We start from the raw sequence: 19,402 nt of genomic DNA on the forward strand, positions 1-19,402 counted from the left end.
GCCCTGTCGTGGGCTTCCTCTTTACCGCCTGGAGCCCGACGCCGTTCCTGCTCCCCTGACCCCTCCCCAGGCCCCTGCCCCTGTCCCCCGCAGGCACGCAGCCTCGCTGCCTCCTCTTTCTTCCGGGAGGCCTCCCGCCCCTCCGGCCCCTCCCGCTCCGGGGGCCCAAGCGTCTCCTTCTCCGCTCCCCCCGCCCCTCGCCCCGCCCCTCCTCGCCCCGCCCATCGCCGGGCCCCGCCCTCCGCGCTCCCGGCTGGGGATCCCACCGCTCCGGCCCCTTCGCCCCTGGGGGGACCGAGCAGCTTTGTTCTTGCGCAGCAGCTGAGTTGGCTGCCGCTGCTGCTGCATTTCTCCCCAGAGAGGTGCCCCCCCTTTCCCTATTTTTCTGTTTCTCACACACTTTCTATTTTATTCTCTGAGTGCCAAGCCTTACCTTTTTACTGTATTTATTTAGTTATCGGTTTGAAAACTAGCTCTCTCTCCGGACCCCTGGCCTGCGGGGGCCCCCCAGACCTACTACAAGTCTTATCTAGCGAGTCAGTTTGCTAGATTTGGGGGAAGGGTGGGTGGGGTCGCTGGCAGGTGACCCTCAGGAGGGGGCTGCCTGGGGCTGGCGTCTTCTCCAGACACTGCTTCCCGTGGATCCGCCTGGACTGGGACCCTAGCTGGCATCCCCGTGAGCTTCTTGCCCCACCAGGTAAGGTCGGCTTCTCTTCTCCGCTGGGGGCTGCAGGAGGTCACGGGGCTTCAGGCTTCCCCCCATCTCCCCATGACCAGGAGGGGAGACTCCTGGGGGCGTGCGCCCTGGGGACAGTGCCCTCTCCTAAGCAGGATCTGTTTCCTTCTGCAGCCAGAACACACGGAGCTCCTCAGGCAGTGACCCCGGTCCTGCGAGGTGGGTCTGTGCTTTGCCTGAGCTTTCTAGTAGCAAGGAGCAAAGTCGGTGAGAAGGCACCTGTTTGATTATAGTTGAGCAGCCCCAGGAGGCAGGAGCACAGGGCTGAGGGCCGCGTGTCAGATGCCCGGCTTGTTTCCCACTGCTGCTTTTAGAGTTGCTGAGATACCCCAGCTTCTTTCGACTTTCCAGTAAGAAATTTGGAGTAAGAGCCAGAAAGATTGACAAAAACAAAAAACAGGACAAACAAAAAAAATCACAAAGGGAGTGAAGTGGGGGAAGAATAGCTTCCCTCTGGTTTTGTATTCATTGTCCAGGAACTTTGCATGTTGGTCTAAATTTAAATCTCTTTCCTATCTGAGCAGTGTGTTTCGCCTCTCCCAACTTCCTCTGGCCCAGGAAGGTGTTTTTGTTCTTTTTCTGCAAATCCATCCTCTGTAGCAGACCTGAGTTTCTTGTACCAGGTTATAGTCATGTTATTGGAAAACGTGCCCTTCCCTCTCCCCACTCAAGTCCAGACTCAGATGACAGACAGGGGACACGCTTATCAGGCATGTCCTGAAGGAGGCAGCCCAACCGGCCTCGTCCTGACGCTCCGTGCCCCGGCTCCCTCCCCAGAACTTCATTACTTGTCATCTTCCAGAACCCTGCACGGCACTCCTGTCTCTGCACAGGTCATTGAGGCCCCAGTCTGTCTGTGTCTCATTGAGGATGTACACCCGGCAAAATCCTAAGAGGCCAGACTTGAGCTGGGAGAGCCCCCTGGTGATGGGCTGCATCTTCAGGCCCTTTCTAGTTTAGTTCATGAGTTGTTCCGGGAAAGTTCTAAGCTCCAGGGCTTGGGCGTTGCCAGAGGCAGGCCAGGTGAGGTGTGCTGGCCAGCTGGCATAGATGCAGGTGAAGGGCAGGAGCCTTGCTGCTCGTCTGGCCTTCTGCTCCTAACTCAGTCGCTTTCTCTGGCTGCCCTGAGCTGGGGGGACTGCACTCAGTGAGCTCCAGTTTCCTCACCTGCCAAGTGGAGATGATGAAATGACACAGGAAGAGCTCTGTGAGTGCCTGGGACCTCGCTGGCATGTGGCACATCTTAACTTTGCTTCTGCTTCACAGATCTGGGGAGGGGATGGCATCAGTCGTTGTGGGGAGGAAACACCCGCCCCCCCCCCATCCTAGATCGTCTTGTCACGCTGCTACTCAGAGGCCAGCTGCGTGACTTTGGGAAATTGTCACCAAATTGTGATTTGTTGGGCCTCCCAGGTCTGGCAAGAGGCTGGAAGAGTTGAGGGTTTCCTTTCCTGGGGATCCAGGAGTGCCTCCGGGGGATCCACGGGGCCTTTCAAATGGGAGCAGAAATTTGTTTGTAACTGTTTTTTTATGGGGCTTCTTCAAAGTTTCATCAGATTCTCAAAAGTTTTTTTCATATTAACAAAACGGTTAAGGAAGTGGCCCACAGGCTGGTCCAGCCCACAGACAGTTGTAATACTTCTTAGGTTATTTTACATTTGTTTTAATTACTTGCCAACATAACACGTTCAGGAGATGTCACGTACGCATCTTAATCTCTGGCTTCTCTTGAAAAATGGGAAGATGTGTCCCCGGGAGGCCTTCCGAGGAGCCGCCCACTTCCGCCAGGCATGTGCCCTCTGGTCACGCACGGTTGTCTGTGTGGCCTGCAGGGGGTTTGCTGGCTCTGGACTGGAAGATTCAGGTTATCTCTCTGGGTCTGATTCCATTCTAAGAGGGTTACAGATAAGTGAAGGCACTTTCAGAGGAGAGAAAGCAGGATGTCCTGGGAACAGACGCGTGGCTCACAAGGAAAGGCCAGCGTGACTGTAAGAAAGATGCTGTGGTGTGGCCACGGGAATCTGGAGGGATGCTGTGGAGAAGAGGTGACTGATCTGCCCCCTTGGTCCCCAGGGAGTGGAAGGAGGACCAGTGGGCGAAGTTTCATTGGACACTGGATTCCAGTCCAGTAGGAAGATTGGGGCAGATCCACCCCCCCGGATCTGCTCACTGGGGGGTGGGCCCCAAGCGCCGGAGGGATTTAAACTGAGGTTGGATGGCCATTTCGCAGTGCTGGTGAGGGGCTAATCTGAACTTTGATGGTCAGGTGAACATTTAGGGTCTTTTCCCAGCTTGAGATCGTCCCCTTCTGAAGTGCTTCCTTTCCGGCCCTAGAATTCTGCTGGTTCCCTCCTGCCCTCTTCGCTTCTTCAGTGCTGCTACTGATAGAGGCCAACACAGGCTGTGTGGTCACTTGGGTCAGGACTGGGAACTCTGTGTGGACCATTCATATCTCGGTTTTGTGAACACGGAAACGGAAGGAGAGGGTTTGAATGACTTACCTGAGGGCAGGTAGAGAGAATACAAGAGTCAGGATTCAAAGCTACGTCTGGGAAATCAAAGCCCTCGTCACATGGACAGAAGGAGCCATCACTACTAATGCAGGCCAGCCGGGGAGAACCAGAATGAGAAAGGCCCATGGGGATGTTTTTAGGGTGGGAATTGCCCCTGACGATGTTTAGCCAAACCTCCTACTCAAGAATTGAAGACATGGCAGGTTGCCTGACAAAAATAACTTTAATTTTTAATAGTTTTTATTAAATAAAATTAAAATGACAAGAATATTTTCGTGAAGAAAAAGAAAATAACCAAAAAAAATCAAGGAAGAGGGATATGGCAAGATGGGAAAAGTATAATTCCCCCATTTTACAGATGAGGGAACAGAGTCCAGGAGCATGTGAGTGACTCGCCTGCTTTGTAGTTAGAGACAGAGGTGGGTCTCAAACAGAGGTCTACCGAGAGGCACCCGGGCATAGAGAGGTTGGCCCTTTGGTCTTCCCGCCCAGGACTCGGCATTGTGGGTGCATGCATGCATGCCTCTGTGTGTGTGTGTGTGTGTGTTGGAGCTAGGGTTGGTGTCTGAGAAGACCAGACCGAGGCCAGGGGCCACACTGACCTCTCCGCCTTTTGCTTTGCAATGAGTAAATGACCGCCTGAATGCAGAGTTGAATGAATGGATCTTGTGACATGTACCACTCCTAATCTTTATTATTTAGCAAAATCGGTCACTTTCTCTGTGGTTTTAGTAAGTACCATTTTTTATTGCTTCTTAGAATCCCTTCAAGTGGATGAGCCATGACGTGCTCACCGTTCGCGCTGGCCGCTGCAGCTAGCATCTTTCTGCACGTGACTTTGGCCCCTTTTCGATGTGGTCTGGCAGACTATTCCCAAGGAATAGGGTTTCTGGGACAAAGGTCATGGCCATTTTAATGGCTCTCAGGAGGTTTGGGACTGAGTATTCATGAGAGGCCGAAAGCCGAGTAACATCGTGGCCCAGACAAAGGGAAGTCTTGGCCGAGACCCAGGGAATGCACGGAGCCACCAGCCCGCCGTGGTCGTGGACATTGTCAGAACCCTCGAGGGGCAAACCCCATCTGATGGTTAAGTTCCCTGCTGCTGCCCGCTTGCCTTTTCTTGTACCCTCCCAGTTACTGGATGCTCACTACTTCTAGCTAATTCTGTCTACGTTCTGGTAGAGATGAGAATATCATTTTCACTTTTAAAGTTTGGTTCATAATACAATTTTGAGAAAAAAATAGTTTCCACCGTCCTTTGGTTGGAACTCTCTCGAAGGAGAAACCTTTGCTTTAACTGCATCCTGGCAGGTCTGAGCCAGTTGGAGCTGGCCTTGACTGCCCGGCAGCCCGGGGCTGGGGGATTCCCTTTATAGGCGCTTGCATCTGAAGCCTATAAGATGAAGCTCACGGCCACCTTGCCCAATCTCCTTATCCAGTGACTGAATCATGTCTCCCAGCATTTGCCCACCTACTTCTGTCCAGGGACAGAGGAGTCACCACCTCCCAAGGGAGTCCGGTACATCATTAGATACCTCGTTAAGACGAAAGCTCTCTCCCTGCCACCTCCGTCTGCCAGCCCTTAATTCATGTTTTTGGAGGTGCTTAGAATAATTGAAATCGCCTTTCCCATGACATTTTTTGACACCTGTAGAAACAAAAATAATGTGACCCTGAGCCTGAGATTGGATGCCAGAGGGCGTCAGGCCGCATACTGTGCATTCTCACATCACTTACTCCTGTGAATTGGCTGTGCTGCTACCCCTTGTACAGATGGATAGACCGAGGCTTATGGACATTCAGTCCCGCAATTAGTAAGCAGCAGAACTGGGATTCAAACCCACGTCTTAGTGCAGAACTCATACCCTGAACCAGAATTCCACATGGCCTTAGTGTATAAGGTAAAGGTATAGAATTTATCCCAAGAGGCAAATACACCATTTAGACAATCTTTGTTCTTTTTAAAAAATAGTTCTCATTAGAATGTTTTAAATTATAAAAGTAATGAAAGCGTATTTTCACAAGGGCAACAATGTTGGCAACAGCCCTGTGTTCTCATCCCCCCAGCTTACCCAATAGTAACGTTCTGGCAAATACCCTTTCAGAATTTTATATCCAAACCTACGCATCAATCAAAATCCAGCATCTGAACGATTGGGGGACAATAGCAATGAACACTAAAACGTGTTTACCTAGTGCAGCGTCTGGCTCCTAGGATGTACTCTGTTTATAATTGAAAGGTTGAATTCAGGTGCGTTTTGCCTGCTCTAACGCTTGCTGTGAGGCCACTGGGCAGTGGTACCGTGGTCCCCATTCGCCTTTAGCAAGGCTGATGGGCGGGATGGGACCCTGGATGGGATGTTTCCAGGCCTCTAAAAGCAACACCTAATGGCATCCCAGCTTTTTCCCCTGCTCCTGAGTTGCCGTGGGCAAGTCAGCGTGGGCTCTCCTTGCGTCTCGGATTGCTTGGTGTGCTTCGCCCCCAGCACCCCACGCTGCGACAGCTCCACATCATCGACTGCTGTAACCCGCCGTGGGCTGGTCTGTTTCTGCCACTAGGCAATGAGTTCCTGGGGTTCATGGGTTTTATATTTCTTATCTCTGAACTACCAGTGTCTGTACGATGCCGGACACAGTAGGAACTCAAGAAATCTTTGTGGAAGGAAGTAATTTCAAAATGGTGATAGTCAAGTGCGTGGCACGTAGTATTGGATTAACGAAATTACAACTTGGTTTAAATCACAATAAAACAATGAAGGATCAAAATTGGAAAAGCGGTACCGATAGTTACGAGGTCCGGTACAGCATTCCACATCCAGACACGCGCAATAGATGCTTCTCCTTCCCCGCTCAGGGGGCTTCTGAGTGATGGCCAGGCAGCTCTGGACCTTGGGCACCGTTGGGGGCCCCACTGAGCTCAGGGGGCCTGGATTCACGGACGGGGCCGTGTTGGTGTGTATAAGTCTGGCTCGGATCTGAATTTGGCCCTTCTTTGGCTAGCTGTGTGGTTCAGTGCCCTTTAGAGCATCTCTGTGCTCGAGTCCAGGAATCACCAGAGAAAACGTGATACGGGTCAGTTCAGGGCCTGGGAACCTCTGGTCAGTGACTTGATCTGACATCCTTAATGCCTGGTAGGTCAGTTTTCTAGGACCTTTCAAAGGTCATACAGGCCCCAGGATTCCCTGTCAGCCACACCATCCTGTTCCCGTGCTGGAAAAGAAAGTACCTCGATCCACCTGATCGCCCTCTCCCTCAAATGATGCTCTGGCTGTACACAGATACCTATAATCCCTTGTCTCTTTGGTTGGTCAGTTCCCCCAGGAGTGTATCTGGTCGTCCATTTAACACGCTCTGAATGCCTGCTGTGGGTCAGGTGTGTGCTTAGGGAATCAAGGGGCAGACACCCCGCAGCCCAGAGGCCAAGCTGCTCACGGCGTTCAGGTGAGGGTTCAGGTGCTCTGTGCCGCGGAGGACTCCCCAGACAACTGCTCACCGTGCAGCCACACTTACTGGAACGCAGACATTGGCCCTGCGTGCTTACACACTCCCCCCAGGTAACTTTTGCAACAATCCTACAGGTAGTTAGTAATTACTTTATGTATGAGGAGTTTACCTCCATCCCCGCAGCCCCCGGCGTAGACCTGGGTGGGAGTGGGGAGGGTGCCGTGCCTGCGCGTGTGCGTGAGCATCTGTGTAGGTGAGTGGGTGGGTGCTGAGTCAGGGAGGGAGGGCGTGGGTGCGCGGCTGCCTGGAGGGGCAGGCGAGGGAGCGGATTCACGAAGCAGTGAGTGAGACAGCAAGTCCCCGGCTGGGTAAAGGCGTGAGGGCGTGAGCAAGTGTTGATCAGCCGTGTCTGGGTGGTTCTGCAGGGGAAAAGGAAAGAGGATGGGGTTGCAGTGATTCTTTCCGCAGACAGAACCTTTCAAGAGGCTTTTCTTCTGTTCCTCCTGTGGAATTCTCCTACAAATAAATGCTCAGATGGGGTTTAGATAACCCGACTTTAGACACAGCAAACCACAGAGGTCCCTCCCACAGGGGCCCCCCTTGGTGGGAGAAATTCCCGGAAGGAAGGGAGCCGGAGCCCCGGGTCGAGGCGGCTCATGTGCTTGTCCCACTGTGCTGGACACATTTGTGAATCAGCTCCTGGGAAGAAAACTCATCCTGCAGGGCCTCCGTTCCTGGTCCCTCCCCACGCATCCCTGACCTCCCCGCCTGCTACTGCCTGCAGAGCGTCGGGGTCCTGGTAGGATCTGAGGAGATTTCTTAGAAGAAAAGAAACCCTTCGTGACTAGGCAGAGACAGTAACTCCTGTGCTCAGAATCCACATGCTTCCTCTGTTCTCAGGAAGTAGAAGTTTCAAGATTATTTTTTTAAAATGTTTTTTTAGAAAAAATAAAAGAGAACGCCCTTTTATTATCTAAGTTAAATACAGAGTTAAGTTAGTTGAGACACTCATCTATTGTTATGCTGATACGAGGAGCGCCTGCTCTGTGCCTATCACTGTTCCAGGCGCTGAGGAAGAGAGACCAGAGATATAGCCCCTAAGTCTGAGGAGCTCCGTGGAGAAGACAGACGGATAAGTAGGTCCGTTTTAATATCACTTGTGCGGTGAGAAAAACCAGGGGTCTGTGGGAGCCTGAAGAAGATAGTGGGGAATCAGAGAAGCCTTCACAGGGGAGAAGGCACGTATGCTGGGTTCTGAAGTATGAGTAGGAGTCTGCCTGGCAAGGAAAAGACATCATCTCAGATGTAACAACAGAGGCAATGGCTAGGATTTAAGAAAAGAAAATGCTGGGGTGTTGCAGAAAGAGAGGGAAGTCGCTGAGTTTGGAGAATTAGGTCCATGAGGAGTAGGTGGAGACCATGAACGTGGAAAAGGAGATTGGTACCAGACTGAAAAAGGCCTGAGGAGAAGGCTTTCAGCTGGGAAATGATGTGAACAGACCTGTCTCCTCTGATGACATCTGTGGTCAGGGTGAGCAAGGTCCTTTGCAAACTCACAGAGTATAACACACGGGGTCGACAATCTGGTACAGACGTCAGAGTCTTACCCTCAAAAGGGAAAGTGTCTTCAGAGGCTCTGGGAGGTGCGTGCCCTCAGGGCTGAGCGGGGAGCTTGGGTTTGAGACTACAGGGTCTCTTAAGGTAGGGGGTCCAAATGGTCCAGGCGCCGAGGGGGTTGCCTGTGTGAAACTGCTCTGATCTGAAGACGGTTAACATCTCTCAAGCTCCTTCCTGCTCCAACAGTGTAGAATTCTGAGGTACACTTAGCACCTTGCAAAGTTGCCAGCACCTGGTTACTGGGGACCCCGAGACCTAAATGAAGGCATGAGAGGGGCCGAGAGGGGATTCAGGCATGGGGTGATGGGGGGACCTCTCTCAGATAGAGAGGTCTCTGAACTGGGTTATGTGGTGGTCCAGAAAGTACTGTCAGTATGAAATAAATGCCGAAAAGGATTCTCTGGTAGCAATAACTTCCTTTAATCGAGCGCTTGTACCTTTTTAAAGTTTTCAATCTTTTTATGGCTTCCATTGACTAGGCAACCAGCCTCTGTGGTAGGGACCCTAAGCCTTGCAACCCGCTGGTGAGGCTGGGTTAATCCCCTTGTTACAGACGAGGCGCTGAGGCTCAGAGACAGTAGCTGAGATCACACGGTGCTGAAGACAGGAACCAAACTACTGCCCGTCTGGCCCACGGCGCTCCACCTACTGTCCTGTCTCAAATCTCACGGGGGAGGCGCTGCTTATGGCTCTGATTACCCTCCCCCAGAAAAAGGGGAGCCTTTCTGGGTCGGCACCTCCCAAGTCAGTGTGGGTGCTCTGACACTATTTATATGCATTGCTTCATTGGACCAGACGCTACTCAAAGTATGTTAAACAGAAATATCTTTCTGTGTCCTCAGGACCCTGTAATCTGAGACCGTCTCTTGTGAAATGAACTGAGACAGTCTATGTGGCGTCGGGGAGAGGGGAGAAAAGAAAGAAGAACAAAATCAGGAAGAATTCAATACTGAAAATGAAAGAAATATGAATGGGGTTATGACAGCTGTCAGACGTCTGCGTAGACTCAGAACAACGCAGGGCAATGAGCGTTTTCTGGTGCTGGTGGTGGGGCTGTCTAGAGGGAGGGGGCCCCCCGTCTGTGCCACCGCCCCCTTGGCCCAGGAAGGTGCAGGGGTGGGGTATCTGGATGGATTTTGGAAGTCAGCCCTTGGAGGGGAGGGTGGGCAGGGTGATCCTGGGAAAGCCAGTGTAAGCTGAGTTGTCAATCAAAGAAGAAAGGAGAGGAAGAGGAGACAAGATATAGAACAAGGAAGGAGAGTAAGGAACCAGGGGCCACGTGGGAGAGGCTGGGTGAGCTCCAGAGATGGGGCTGTATCGGCTGGGCCTTGTAAGTACAAGGCCTGCCTGTGGTTTGCACGTGAAAGTATCCCAGCGCAGATTGGCTTAGGTTTAGAAAATGGGGCTGGGGAAATATTTATCCCCAACACAAAAACTCTAGGTGCTTTCTGGACTTTGGGCAACACTGAGCTAAAGTGCTCGAGTGACAAAGCTTGTCTCGTTCCCCTCAATGGGTGGCCTTCTGCTCCATCAGGATCCTCCCATGTCGTGACAAACGGCCTTCCACATCTCCAAACTTAGCAGCTCCCCAGAAACGCACCTGTCTTCCCCCAAACTCCAGCAGAGTTCCCAGGGGTGGCCCTAATAGGCCCAGCCTGGATTATATGCTTGTCCCTTGTCAAATTCCAGTATCTAGTAGGGATGTGGAGTCCAAGTTGGCCTGGTCCGGTCTCCTACCACCCACCACCCCACTCGCCGGGCCATGGGGTCCCCTCACGTGAACCACATTGGCCAAGAGTAGGAGAGACCTTCTCACCAAAACAAGATACGGATTCTTCTGCCTGGAGAAGGGAGTCTTGGAAGACGTAGGCAACAGTGGGACCAGGCAGGAGACTCTCACTGGTGTGCGGGGACTCAGAGGGGACCACACGGACAGGGTCTCCGTTTCTGGGATCCACACGGGCCCAAGTTATACGGCCCTTCGCTCCCAACTCCATGTAAAGCTCATTAGTCTCCACCTTTGTGGAACTCACATGTGATTCAAAAATGAGGAGTGTTTTGCTACGTGTTACTTGAAGCACAGAACTCAGACCACTGACATTCAAGGGCCCACAGTCCGTCCTGGACCCCTGTTTCCACTTACACCCTGCTTCCCTTTGGGAGGCAGCCAGCAGCCCCAGGAGGTGGGTGGCCCAGAAAGTGAATCCAGCCTCTGCCGTTTTATTTATTTATTTATTTGGATTTTTTTTTTTTTAACTTGAAGTATAGTTGACTTACAGTGTTGTGTTAGTTTCAGGTGTACAGCAGAGTGATTCAGTTATGTATATAACTTCTTGATTATCTATGTTATATGTGGTAGGATGTGTATATGTTGATACCAACCTCCCAGTCTATCCCTCCCCCCCACCCTTCCTCTTTGGTAACCGTAAGTTTGTTTTCTAAGTCTGTGAGTCTGTTTCTGTTTTGTAAATAGGTTCATTTGTATCATATTTTAGATTCCACATATAAACGATATCATAGGGTATTTGTCTTTCTCCGTCCTGCTTACTTCACTTAGCATGATCGTCTCTAGGTCCATCCATGTTGCTGCAGATCAGCCTCCGCCACTTTCTAACTGCGTGGCCTTGAGCGACGCCCTGGCCTCGGGTTTCCAGTCCGTGAAAGGGAGCAGTAACTCTGAGCACATGAGGCCACCGTGGGGATTCCTTGGGCTGCACCTGCTGTGTGGTTGACGTTTGGTGAATCTTAACTGGATTCACGCACATATCTGTTCTGACTGGGAGGGCCACCAGCCTCGAGTGGATTAGCGGTAGGGCACATGTTTCTTATTCCCCCGTCAGGCCTGACGGTCACACGCAGGGGGTGATTAATAGCAATAATGCTCAGGTAAGCACCTGGACACCTGACGCTCAGCAGCTCGGGAGTGTGGAACGGTTTCATGTTTCCCCATCCGTGCTTCCAGGCCTGTTAGGTCAACACCCCTTTTCTTGTCCCTTAGCCAATCTTGACCAAATCACGTAACTTTTTGTTCACTTTCAGGTGCTGCAAGGGCTAGTCCAGTCTGTTCCAGTCTCGGAGTTTCATCCTGTCTTCACATTAAAGCTCTCTGCCCTCCCATCACCGCCGATGTTAACCATCGTCCTGAGGGACCTGGGTGGCGGAGCGGGCAGTGGGCTCTTTCGCTCCTTCTTCCTCTGTCTCTGGAGGGTCGGGGTGAAGATGAAGGGGGAGCTTGGGGGGCAGCAGGCCCTACTTCAGTGGCTGCAGGGGAGCCCTCTCCTGGCTGTCCTTGCCACCCACGCTTCACTGTGTTGCGGGTACCCAAGTGGTGGTTCTCTAACGGAGCCTCCTCGGCTTGGAGCCCCCCCACCCTGGGAGATCTCTCCCCTGCCCCTTCCGCTTCTGCCCCGGCAGGCAGTGCCCTCTGTGGCTGCGTACCCGCTGGGGTCTCCTTGTTGTGCAAACAGCTCTCTTGGTCGGGTGCCAGCCCAATAACCCAAACCCAGCTTCCTTTGGTGATGTTCCTTTGACTCATGGGAAACTCCCTCATCCTCGCCGCGTGGCATCCTGGGAGTGCGGGCTGCCCCTCCCCTGCCCTGGCACTGGCAGCGCTCCCATTGTCTTCTCCCCTGTTCACAGAGGGCCGAGCTCACATGCAAGCAGGTGACAGAGGTGAGGCCGGAGAGGTGGGTACAAGCCAGTGCCTGAAGGTCTGTGACGAGGACTCTGAGCTCTGTCGCGGGCAGGGAGGGGCCGCTGCATCCACGAGTCTAAAGATCACGTTTGTGCGTTGTCGGGAGCCTCATTTGATTCTTATGAGGACGTGCAGGTGCTGAGGTCAGGGGCCAGCCTGAGGTCTGGAGACCACTCCCAAGGCTGTTGGTTGCAGAAATCCAAGACTTGACAGAGGCCTTGTCCTCCTTACCCGACCCGTCCTTCTGAGTGGCCGGCTCCATCTCCTTAGTCAGATCTCAGTTCAGATGTCCCCAACTCAGCAGAGACTTTCCTTTGACAAAGTGTAGAAACTGTCCTGCCCACCACATCCCCTTCTATCCCATAACCCTGTTGTGTTCAGATCCATTATTACTCTCGGAAACCATATGGGTATTTGTTCGTTTCTTGGTTTAGTTTCTCTCTTCCCTCCCTAGAAAGTCAGCTCCAAGGAGGCAGAGATGTCGCCACACCCAGTGATTAAAACAACGCCTGCTGTCTAGTCTGGGACTCGATGGATAAATGCTTGTCGGATTAGTTTATCAGGCTGTGGGGAAGGGTGAAGGCGCGGGCAATGGCTTCAGCAGGACGATGTGCCTTTCAAGTCCCTTTTGGGGGCCAGTTTAAGAAATCGCCTTTGTTTCAAGAGGAGATAGGGCTTGGGTTTCATTCACAGTTTTTAGCAACTGGCAGAGAAACACGACTGGCATCTGGCCTCTTCTAAGGGAAAAAAAGAACTGATAGGAAATATTTTTGAATTCCATAGCATGCAGAAGGAGGTTAGGAAAACACATTTCTCACTCTATTTCCATCTCCTTCAATCAAGTTAATCCTGCGTCTTGGCAGCGTGGGGCTTAAGTGGATTCCACTTAAATCTGTGACGTCTGAATGGAGAGGACGTGAGGACTGGACGGATGCTCTTGCTGCTTAACAGGACCGAAGGCTCCTAAGGGACCGGGCTCTTTTCTTCCCTCCTCTTCTGTGAGACACCCAAACAAGTTCTTCCATTCTATAGAGGACAGAGACCAGTCCTCTGTGGTTAAGTTAAAAGGACACAGGATTTAGGACGACAGTGGCCTAGGACTAAATTGCAGTTCTGTAACTTCCTGGATGTATGATTTGGGACATGTTTCTTAAGCTTCCTGAACTTGAGATTCCCCAGTTGTAATAACCATTTTGTCAGCTTGCTATGAAGAGAGAAAACAGTTCAAATGAAACCACAGCATGGCTCTGGCTACCGTTCCTATCATTTGTGCCTTTGTATGTTCACCATATCTGTTACCGCACAGCCTCCTGGATCCGCTGCCATTCTGTGGGTTTGGACATGTATTTTCACTGCCCTAAAAATCCTCTGTGCTCTTCCGGTTCATCCCTCCCTCCCCTCACACTCCTGGAAAGCATGGATCTTTCTCTTGCCTCCATAGTTTTGCCTTTTCCAGAATGTCATATAGTTGGAATCATACTGTAAGTAGCCTTTTCAGATTGGCTTCTTTCACTTAATAATATGCATTGAAGGCTCCTCCATGTCTTTTCATGGCTTGATAGCGCATCTCTTTTTAGCGCTGAATAATGTTCCATCGTATGGAATACATACATACATACAATGGAATGTGTATTCCATTCCACAGTTTACTGATTCACCTCCCAAAGAATATCCTGGTTGCTTCTAAGTTTTGGCAATTATGCATAAAGGCACTATAAACACCCACGTGCAGGATTTTTGTGTGGACATAAGTTTTCAACTCCTTTAGATAAACACCAAGGAGTGTGATTGCTGGATCGTATGGTAAGAATATGTTTAGTTTTGGAAGAAGCTACCAAACTGTCTTTCAAAGTGGCTGCACCATGTTGCGTTCCCACCAGCAGTGAACGAGAGTTCCTGTTGCTCCACAGCCTCGCCTGCGTTTGGTGGTGTCAGTGCTCTGGACTTTGGCCATTCTAATAGGGGTGTCGTGCTCTCTCGTTGCTGTTTTAATTTGCATTTCCCTGATGACAGGTGATGTGGAGCATCTTTTCATGTGCTTATTTTCCATCTGTGTATCTTCTGTGGCGAGATGTCTGTTGAGATGATAGGCCCGTTTTAAAAATCAGGTGGTTTGTTTTCTTATTGTTGAGTTTTAAGAGTTTATGGTGTATTTTGGATAACACCAGTTCTTTATCAGATGTATCTATTGCAAATGTTTTCTCCTGCTCTGTGGCTGATCTTTTTAATCTCTTGAAGGTTTCGTTTGTTCATTTTTAGCTAAAAGTATACCTCAGAGTATTCTCCACCGTAAAAGTCACAAGAAAACATTGGATCAGGGGAAGAAACCAAAGGTACCGAAGTACTATAGCATGTGCACTTGTATGACTAAGTGGTAGTAATTGAAAGTGAGGCTGACCCAATATGGGGAGGGGGACGCTTGACCTCTCTCCCTGCCCCGCCGCTGGCTGCACACTGCTTCCCCTCAGGGCTCTGTCCTCCACTCCCTCTTCACTTTTCCAGGGGGATCTCCAGCCCCAATTTCTCTTCCGAGCTCTAGACTCGTCTGTCTGTCTTTGACTTCTCCACCTGGCTCTCTTCCAGGTGTCTCAGAGTCACTCACTGTGACCTGCCCGAGCTTACCATCCCCACTCCACTCAGTGACTGGCTCCCAGATGCTCAAACTGGCAATCTGGGCTTTCTTCCAGACTCTCTCCTCCCTCTGTCCCTCCACTTCCTGCCGGTCACCTGGTGTCTTGGAGTCTGCAGCTGGACCACTTGACCTGCTACTGTCTTAGGAAAGGTTGTCAGCATCTCTTTTTGGACGTTGCACGAACCTCCTCATTGGTCCCTCTACCCCATCCATCCTTCTCAGCAGGGTTTTCTAAATCACATCAGTATAGGCCACTCCCATGCGTGAGGACATCCACTGGTCCCAGGGGCAAAATCTGACCCCTTTTCCCGGGTCACTGTACAAGTCTCTCAACTGCCTTTATTGACATGAATTCCTGCCTTCTGCTCAAGCCTGAATTTTCACCATTCCTTTCACCTCCTTCTCTAAATAATTTATTTTTTGCTCATCCCACAGTGATACTGGAACGGAGGCAGGCTGCTCCTGGTGAAAGCAACTCTTGTCCCCCAGCCTCCTCTCCACCCACCTTTCCTGGCTCAGATCAGGCATTCCCTCCTCCAGGAAGCCTTCCCTGATTGTCAGGCCTGAGTCAAGTCCTTCCCTCTATCACAACACTGACCACATAGAAATGTAAGCATCTACTTGCTTGTCTGTCTCCACCATTAGGTCTCAAGGTCCTTGGAGAAAGTGTCCTAGTCCATGTGCCTGGCACTTAGTAAGTACTTGACATGCATTCAGGGCATGATTGAATTAGGGAATAAAACAGTGAAGGCCGTGGTACCCCCTGTGTAATCAACATCAGCTGAGTTCTCTGAGTCGCTCAAACTGACAATTCTCCCCTTATGTTGATAATGGCAATAATGGTCAACATTTTACTTTATAAAGGATTATCACTCCCATTGCCTCACGTAATCTCTCCCACAGATCTATGAAGTAGGGACTGTTGTTCCTATTTTATAGGTGAGGAAACAAAGGATTGGAAAATCACAAAAATAGTATGCCTTAAGACCCGCTGTGATCAGGTAGTGTTCTAAGCTTCTTTACATGTAGTGATGTGTTTAATTCTCCCCATAGCCAGTGACATAGACGTTATCCCCACTCGTACATGAGAGGGCTGAGGTCCAGAGAGGTTAAGTGACTTCCCCTGGTTTACACAGCGAGTCACGGGCAGAGCTGGACTTTGAACACAGGGGTTCTGATATAGAAGCTTCATCGTTGTGCCAGCCACCCGGGAGCAGTCAGTGTCTGTGCAGGACCTGGGTACAGAAGGTGCTCGGTCTGTTTGGTGACTGAAGAGGGCTTGTTCCAGGTCACACGGGGCAGGGGTTTGAATCCAGGAGGTGGGCTCTGCAGCACTTCCCAGGCAGCTGGGCTCTAGAGCTTCCATAGAGACAGAAGCTACCCAGCTCCCTCTGCCCCTCTTGACCAGCAAGCTTGCCTCGCAGACAGCACAGCAGAGGCTCAGAAGGACCCAGCTCAGTGGCCTGGACACAGCACCCCAGGCTTTTATGTCGCCACCAGATTCCTGCCCACAGCATCGCCCGTCGCCTCAGCAACACATCAGTGGTGCCTCATTCCACGCAGTCCCCACCCCCCAGTGGGCAGCGGCCAGACCCTCTGAAGCAGACAGAGCTCGCACTCTGCCCGGGCTGCCCTCGCAATGTGCCAGATCTCATTTCCTCCCTCTAGATTGCTTTCTGTTCAGTGTCTTTTCTCCCCTACCTCTGAGTCCCTGAATAGGGAAAGCAGGTTACTATGGTGATGGGCCGGCTTGTGGAAGGAACTCAGCTCAGTAAATTAATTGCTGGACTTTTGGAGACTAATGGCAGAGCCCTGCCTCCAGGGACAGGGTGTGGCCTGCTTCGTGCCAGCTTGGCAGCCAGACCCTGGAAAGAGCTGGTGAGAGGGAAACGGAATCATGGTACCCATGCTTGTTGGGACTGCGGCTAAGGTGGTTTGGAGTGGGCGGGGAAGCTGACTGACGCGGATCTCACACTTGCCGCGCACCTGCTCTGGGCCAGCATCTGCGCTGCACGCTTTGTAGAAATTATTTCATGTAACCCTTACGGCATCCCCTATGGAGTAGTGGTCCTTCCCGTCTTATGGGGATGGGATGCTCATTTCTGGGGCTAATGAACAGAATTCCATACCAGGCCTGCCTCCTCAGTGGGCATTTCGTTATGAACACTCCAGTTATTCTCTTCTCTACAATATCTTCCAGAAGGTAGAAAAACAGGGAACATTTCCTGTCTCATTCTGTGATGCCAGCATTACCCTAATCCCAAATCAAACAAAGGCATTCCGAGAAAAGAAGAGGACTGATCAATATCTCTCATGAACAAAAATGCAAAAACCCTCAACAAAATGTTAGCGAATCAAATAAGACAATGTATAAAAAGAAGTCTAGGCCACGGCCAGGTAGGAGGGATCCAGGTGTGCAAGGCTGGTTCAAAGTTTGAAAATCACTTAATGGAATCCATCACACCAATGGGTGAGGAAGGCCATTCTCTTTCCTCTGGGGGATGCATGGCTTGGTTTTTGACTGTAGCCTTTGCTTGTTTCCCACGTTGTTTCTGTGCTTAAGAAATAAGTGTTGCTCCAGCCAGATTCCCAAGAAGCCACAAGTGTGGGCCTGTGATTACCCGGGGCTGAACCCCGGCTACTAGGTGTGAGGTCACAAGCAGTTTCCTAAGCCCTTTGTGCCTCAGTTTCTTACCCTGTAAAATGGGTCTCGTGATACCTGTCTTTCAGAGTAAATGACTTATTATGTATAAAGCCCTGGGAATAGCTCCTGGGGCCTCGTAAGCATGCGATATGTGTTAAAGGTTAGTGCTGGAAAGAGCGTGAACCTTGGCGTCATTCAGGCCTGATGGCAGGTCCAGCTCCATCTTCGCTGGCCTGGGTGCCTAGCGGAGTTGTCTGTGCTCCCTGCTCCCAGGTTCATTTTCAGGAGGGTGGCGCCAACGGTACTGACTTGCAGAGAAGATGTTGCTAAAAGTCGCCTGGCTCACGACACACACGTGTCTCCCCAGCCTTTTCTCTAGAGAACCTGCCATCAGGACTGTGGATTTTCAACTCCGCAAATATTCCCTGGGACAGTGGTCAGCACAGACTGGCCCTAGGGGAGCTTCCAATTAAGCAGGAGCCCGCACCTGCTCTTGGCGGGGGGGGCAGGAGCTTCCAGTTAGGAATACTTCTGAGTCCCGTGTATCTGCATTCACACGCAGCTCTGCCCTTCACCAGCAGGCTGTGCTGGGGACGCCTCCCCTCGTCTCGGCCCCAGCTTGCTGGCCTGTGAAGGGGAGATGCAGGGCCCGCTCCGTGGGGCTGTTATAGAGATGGGATGTGTGGCATCTACAGTGTGGAGGCCCTCCAGTGATACCGGGTTTTACCCCAGGTACCAGGCACCCTTGGACGGCGGGTGGGCTGAGGAAGCAGGTATGGGTTGGAGTGCCAGCTCTGGCTCACGTCAGTGATGTGGACTTAAGCTCGGGCTAAGACTTTCCTTGCAGTTTTATTGATATTATTTAATCTCTACAATGACCCCCTTGTGACAACCGGCTACGGTAGGTTTTGTTATTCTCTCCACTCCTCAAGTGAGGGCGCTAAGACACAGAGAGATTAGGTGTCTCTCTGAGATCGCAGAGCTGGTGAGTGACCGGGATTTGTACCACCAGGCACTCTGGTTTGAGGCTCCACCCTCCTGACCACCCGGCGAGCTCTGCCCCCATCTACACTAGAACCGACGGAAGCTGCTTCTGTCTTTTTGGCGCTGGTGGGTGATGGAGATGCGAGAGGGCTGAGTGTGCTGTGTTGCCGCCCGGGATGTGGGGTTGGGCTGGCCTCAGCCCAGGTGTGGGGATGCTCCTGGGCTATTCCAGAATCCGCTGCCTGCTTCTGTGGTCGGGCCAACCGGTCTGCCTTCAGTAGCGGGAGGAGCTCCTGACATCTCTTCTTCTTTTTTAAAAAAAATATGTATTTATTTATTTGGCTGCACCGGCTTTTTAGTTGTGGTATGCAGGCTCTTTCGGGCGACATGCGCGTGGGATCTAGTTCCCTGACCAGGGATCGAATCCGGACCCCCTGCATTGGGAGCGCGGAGTCTTAACCACTGGACCACCAGGGAAGTCCCTCTTCTTCTTATAAGGGCACTAATCCCATTACGGGGCCACGCTCTCATGACCTCATCTAAACCTGATCACCTCCCAAAGGCCCCACCACCAAATACCATCACACTGAGGGATAGGGTTTCAACGTATGAATTTGGGGGACATAATTTAGCCCAGAGAAAAGGGCCTGAACATACATTTGTAGGAGGCAGGCGAAGAGAAGGGGGGTGGGTGGGAGATTGCCAGGAGGGACCACTCACCATGCCCCTAGCATCCACTGGGTCCTCCGTTCCCCTCAACTGTCATCACCGTTCAGTATTCTGTGGATGCTATGACAAATCACCCCAAACTGAGTGGCTCAGGACAGCACAGACTTATTATCGTAAAGTTCTCAATCGAATTGAATTCCAAGATGGGTCTCACTGGGCTAAAATCAAGGGGTTGGCAGGGTTGTTCCCTTAGAAGCCCGTAGGGGAGAATCCCTTTCCTTGCCTTGTCCAGCTTCTAGAGGTCACCTGCATTCCTTAGCTTGTGGTCCCTTCCTTCATCTTCAAAGCCAACAATGGCCAATCAAGTCTTTCTCAGGTTGCCATCACTCTGGTTCTGACCCAGACTCTTCCCTTTGTAAGGACCCTTGTGATTACATGGAGCCCACCCAGATGCTCCAAGTTAGCCGCC

At 51.5% G+C, this 19,402-nt stretch overlaps 1 protein-coding gene across 2 annotated transcripts in view; it reads left to right on the forward strand.

Annotated features, from left to right (window-relative positions):
- Positions 1 to 248: 248 nt before the first annotated feature.
- The window catches only part of COL22A1 (collagen type XXII alpha 1 chain), a 259,547-nt gene continuing 240,393 nt past the window's right edge, over positions 249 to 19,402 (forward strand). The window contains exon 1 of one of the 2 annotated variants that reach the window (XR_010936688.1): positions 249 to 697. The gene's annotated coding sequence lies outside the window, so the exon portion shown is untranslated. The remainder of the gene's footprint in view (positions 698 to 19,402) is intronic. The other variant, XM_067712824.1, reaches the window with a different exon arrangement.

This window comes from Pseudorca crassidens, chromosome 17 (genome assembly GCF_039906515.1).
Source record: "Pseudorca crassidens isolate mPseCra1 chromosome 17, mPseCra1.hap1, whole genome shotgun sequence".
In the NCBI taxonomy this organism is placed as follows: Eukaryota; Metazoa; Chordata; class Mammalia; order Artiodactyla; family Delphinidae; genus Pseudorca; species Pseudorca crassidens.